This window comes from Cnephaeus nilssonii (assembly GCF_951640355.1).
Source record: "Cnephaeus nilssonii genome assembly, chromosome: Y".
Lineage (NCBI taxonomy): Eukaryota > Metazoa > Chordata > Mammalia > Chiroptera > Vespertilionidae > Cnephaeus > Cnephaeus nilssonii.
The window spans coordinates 1,949,390-1,955,389 of record NC_137096.1 but is presented as its reverse complement, the minus strand read 5'-3'; positions in this window follow the sequence as shown (position 1 = coordinate 1,955,389).

Here is a 6,000-nt window from a genome sequence, read left to right as displayed (position 1 = left end):
GGAATCACCTTCCTGTGGGGGAAATAAAAGGTCCTGTGGAGGAAACTCACCTTCCTGTGGGGGAACTCTTCTTGCTGTGGGGAAATCACACCTTCCTGTGGGGAACACTTCTTCCTGTGGGGGCAATAGAAGTTCCTGTGGGGGAACCTCACTTTCCTATGGGGAAACCCTTCTTGCTTTGTGGGAATCACACCTTCCTGTGGGGAAAAACTTCTTCCTGTGTGGTAAATACAACTTCCTTTCGGGGAAATTCACCTTCCAGATGAGGAACCCTTCTTCCTGTGGAGTAACTACAACTTCCTCTGGAAGACACACACCATCGTTTTGTGGAATTACAACTTTCTGTGGGGGAAATACACCTCCCTGTGGGGGATATGCACCTTCCTGTGGACATACACACGATCCTCTGAGAGAACCCTACTTCCTGGCAGGGAAACACACCTTCCACTGCGGGAAAGCTTCCTCCTGTGGGGGAAAAGCACCTTCCTATGGGGGAAATGCACCATTTTGTGGGGGACACACTGCTTCCTCTTGGGGACACACCGCTTCCTGTGGGAGAATGCTTCTTCCTGTGGGGGAAATACCACTTCCTGTGGGGGAAATGCACAATCCTCTCGGGGACACACAGCTTTCTGTGTGGGAACACTTCTTCCTGTGGGGGAAATACAACTTCTTTTGGGGGAAATTCACCTTTCAGTTGGGGAACCCTTCTTCCTGTGGGGTAACTACAACTTCCTCTGGGGGACACACACCATCCTTTTGTGGAAATACAACTTCCTTTGAGGGAAATGCATCTGCCTGTGGGGGATGTGCACCTTCCTATGGGCGTACACACATTCCTGTGAGGGAACCCTTCTTTCTGGCAGGGAAACACACCTTCCTCTGCAGAACGCTTCTTCCTGTATGGGAAATACATCTTCCTGTGGGGGGAAATGCACCTTCTTGTGGGGGACACACACCTTCCTGTGGGGGACACACAGCATCCTGTCGGGGAATGCTTCTTCCTGTGGTAGAAATACATCTTCCTGGAATGGAAATACACCTTCCTGTGGGGGACTCACAACTTCCTGTGGGGTCACCCTTCTTGCTATGGGGAAATCACAGCTTCCTGTGGGGAACACTACTTTCTGTGGGGGCAATAGAAATTCCAGTAGAGAAAAATCACCTTCTTGTGGGGGAACCCTTCTTGCTGTGCGGGAATCACACTCCTACCTGTGGCGGAAATGCACCTCCCTGTGGGGGATATACACCTTCCTGTGTGGGTACACACCATCGTGTGGGGGAACCCTTCTTCAGTTAGGGAAACATACCTTCCTCTGCAGGAACACTTCTTTCTTTGGGGAAAATACAACTTCCAGTGGGGGAACGCTTCTTCTTTTTGGGGAAATGCACTTTCCTTTGAGGGACACATACCTTCCTGTGGGATAACGCTTCTTTCTGTGGGGGAAACACAACGTCCTGTGGGGGAAATACAGCTTCTTGTAGGGGAACACATCTTTTTGGGGGGAAATACAACTTCCTGTGGGTGAATGCTTCTTGCTGTGGGGGAATCTCACCTTCCTGTGGGGAAAATAGAGGTTCCTGTGGGGAAAACTCACCTTCCTGTGCAAAATCTCATTTTGCTGTGGGGGGATCACACCTTCCTGTGGGGAACACTTCTTCCTGTGGGGGCAATAGAAGTTCCTGTGGGGGAAGGTCACCTTCCTGTGGGGGAACCCTTCTAGCTGTGGGGGAATCATACCTTCCTTTGGGGAACATTTCTTCCTGTGCGGACAATAGAAGTTCCAGTGGGGGAAACTCACCTTCCTGTGGGGAACACTTCTAGCTGTGGGGGAATCACACCTTCCTGTGTGGGAACACTTCTTCCTGTGGGGTAAATACAACTTCCTGTGGGGGAAATTCACCTTCCAGTTGAGGAACCCTTCTTCCTGTGGGGTAACTAAAACTTCCTCTGAGGGACACACACCATCCTTTTTTGGAAATACAACTTCTTGTGGGGGAAATGCACCATGCTGTGGGGGACACAAAGCTTCCTGTGGGGAAATGCTTCTTCCTGTGGGGAATATACCACTTCCTGTGAGGGAAATGCACCTTCCTGTGGGGGAAACACAGCTTCCTGTGGGGAATGCTTCTTCCCATAGGGGAAATACCACTTCCTGTGGGAGAAATGCACTTTCCTGTGGGGGACACACACCTATCTGTTGGGGAAATAGCACTTCCTGTGGAGGAAATGCACCTTCCTGTGGGGGACGCATAGCTTCCTGTTGGGGACACACCGCTTCCTGTGGGGGAATGCTTCTTCCTGTAGGGGAAATAGCACTTCCTGTGTGGGAAATGCACCTTCCTGCAGGTGACACACAGCTTCCTGTGAAGGACACACCGCTTCCTGTGGGGGAATGCTTCTTCCTGTAGGGGAAATACCACGTCCTGTGGGGGAAATGCACCTTCCTGTGGGGGCCTCACACCTTTCTGTGAGGGACACACAGCATCCTGTCGGGGAATGCTTCTTCCTGTGGTCGAAATACATCTTCCTGGGATGGAAATACACCTTCCTGTGGAGGACTCACAACTTCCTGTGGGGTCACCCTTCTTCCTGTGGGGAAACCACAGCTTCCTGTGGGGAAAACTACTTCCTGTGGGGGCAATAGAAATTCCAGTAGGGAAAAATCACCTTCCTGTGGGGGAACCCTTCTTGCTGTGCGGGAATCACACACCTACCCATGACGGAAATGCACCTCACTGTGGGGGATATGCACCTTCCTGTGTGAGTACACACCTTCGTGTGGGGGAACCCTTCTTCAGTTAGGAAAACACACCTTTCTCTGCGGGAACGCTTCTTTCTTTGGGGAAAATACAACTTCCTGTGGGGAAACGATTCTTCTTTTTTGGGAAATGAACTTTCCTGTGAGGGACACATACCTTCCTGTGGGATAACGCTTCTTCCTGTGGGGGATACACAACGTCCTGTGGGGGAAATACAGCTTCTTGTAGGGGAACACTTCTCCCTTGGGGGAAATATAACTTCCTGTGGGTGAATGTTTCTTGCTGTGGGGAATCTCACCTTCCTGTGGGGGAAATAGAAGTTCCTGTGGGGGAAACTCACCTTCCTGTGGGGCAACCCTTCTGGCTGTGGGGGAATCACACCTTTCTGTGGGGAACACTTCTTCCTCTGCGGACAATAGAAGTTCCAGTGTGGGAAACTCACCTTCCTGCGGGGGAACCCTTCTTGCTGTGGGGAAATCACACCTACCTGCGGGGGAACACTTCTTCCTGTGGAGTAAATACAACTTCCTTTGGGGGAAATTCACCTTCCAGTTGGGGAACCCTTCTTCCTGTGGGGTAACTAAAACTTCCTCTGAGGGACACACACCATCCTTTTTTAGAAATACAACTTCTTGTGGGGGAAATGCACCATGCTGTGGGGACACAAAGCTTCCTGTGGGGAAATGCTTCTTCCTGTGGGGAAAATACCACTTCCTGTGAGGGAAATGCACCTTCCTGTGAGGGACACACACCTATCTGTGGGGGAAATACCACTTCCTATGGGTGAAATGCACCTTCCTGTGGGGGACGCACAGCTTCCTGTTGGGGACACAACGCTTCCTGTGGGGGAATGCTTCTTCCTGTAGGGGAAATACCACTTCCTGTGGGGGAAATGCACCTTCCTGTGGGGGACTCACACCTTTCTGTGGGGGACACACAGCATCCTGTGGTGGAAATACTGCTTTCTGTGGGGGAAATACACCATCCTGTAAGGGACACACAGCTTCCTGTGGGTGTATGCTTCTTCCTGTGGGGAAATACCACTTCCTGTGGGGGACACACAGCTTCCTGTGGGGGAATGCTTTTTTGTGGGGAAAATACCACTTCCTGTGGGGAAATGCACCTTCTTGTGGGGGACACACAACATCCTGTGGGAGAAATGCACCTTCCTGTGGGGACACACCGCTTCCTGTGGGGAATGCTTCTTCCTGTAGGGGAAATACCACTTCCTGTGGGGGAAATGCACCTTCCTGTGGGGGAAACACAGCTTCCGGTGGGGAACACACCACTTACTGTGGGGGACACACCGCTTCCTGTGGGGGAATGCTTCTTCCAATAGGGGAAATACCACTTCCTTTGGGATAAATGCACTTTCCTGTGAGGGACACACACCTATCTGTGGGGGAAATACCACTTCCTATGGGGGAAATGCACCTTCCTGTGGGGGACGCACAGCTTCCTGTTGGGGACACACCTCTTCCTGTGGGGGAATGCTTCTTCCTGTGGGGGACTCACACCTTTCTTTAGGGGACACACAGCATCCTGTGGGGGAAATACTGCTTTCTGTGGGGGAAATGCACCATCCTGTGGGGGACACACAGCTTCCTTTGGGTGTATGCTTCTTCCTGTGGGGAAATACCACTTCCTGTGGGGGACACACAACTTCCTGTGGGGGAATGCTTTTTTGTGGGGGAAATACCACTTCCTGTGGAAAAATGCACCTTCTTGTGGGGGACACACAACATCCTGTGGGAGAAATGCACCTTCCTGTGGGGACACACCGCTTCCTGTGGGGAATGCTTCTTCCTGTAGGGGAAATACAACTTCCTGTGGGGGAAATGCACCTTCCTGTGGGGGAAACACAGCTTCCTGTGGGGAACACACCACTTACTCTGGAGGACCCACCGCTTCCTGTGGGGGAACGATTCTTCCTATAGGGGAAATACCTCTTCCTTTGGGAGAAATGCACTTTCCTGTGAGGGACACACAACTATCTGTGGGGGAAATACCACTTCCTATGGGGGAAATGCACCTTCCTGTGGGGGACGCACAGCTTCCTGTTGGGGATACACCGCTTCCTGTGGGTGAATGCTTCTTCCTGTAGGGGAAATACCACTTCCTGTGGGGGACACACAGCATCCTGTGGGGGGAATTCCGCTTTCTGTGGGGGAAATGCACCATCCTGTGGGGGACACATAGCTTCCTGTGGGTGTATGCTTCTTCCTGTGGGGAAATGCCCCTCTTGTGGGGGACACACAACATCCTGTGGGAGAAATGCACCTTCCTGTGGGGACACACCGCTTCCTGTGGGTAATGCTTCTTCCTGTAGGGGAAATACCACTTCCTGTGGGGAAATGCTCCTTCCTGTGGGGGACACACACCTTCCGGTGGGGGAAATACCACTTCCTGTGGGGGAAATGCACCTTCCTATGGGGGACACAAAGCTTTTTGTGGGGGACACACCGCTTTCTGTGGGGGAATGCTTCTTCCTGTAGGGGAAATACCACTTCCTGTGGGGGAATTGCATCTTCCTGTCGCGGACATGCACCTTCCTGTGGGGGATACACACATTCCTGTGGTGAAACGCTTCTTCCTGTGGGGGAAATACATCTTCCTGTGGAGGAAACACACCTTCGTGTGGGGGAAATACCACTTCCTGAGCGGGGCTCACTGCTTCCTGTGGGGGACTCACAACTTCCTGTGGGGGACACACAGCTTCCTGTGGGGGAAATACCACTTCCTGTGGGGTACACACACCTTCCTGTGAGGGAAATACTACTTCCTGTGGGCAATGGACCTTTCTGTGTGGGATACACACCGTCCTGTGGGGGAAATATCACTTCCTGTGGGGGAAATGCACCATCCTGTTGGGAACACATAGGTTTCTGTGGGGTATATGCACCTTCCTGTGGAGGAAAAACAATTCCTGTAGTAAAAATACGCCTTCCCGTGGGGACACACAGCTTTTTGTGTGGGAACTCTGCTTCGTGTGGGGGAAATAAAACTTCCTGTGGGAAAAATGCACCTTCCTGTGAGGGAAACACAGCTTCCTGTGGGGACACACCGCTTCCTGTGGGGAAATGCTTCTTCCTGTAGGGGAAATACCACTTCCTGTGAGGGACACACTGCTTCTTGTCGGGGACTAACACCTTTCTGTGGGGAAAATACATCTTCCTGGTGTGGAAATACACCATCCTTTTGTGGAAATACAACTTCCTATGGGGGAAATGAACCTTC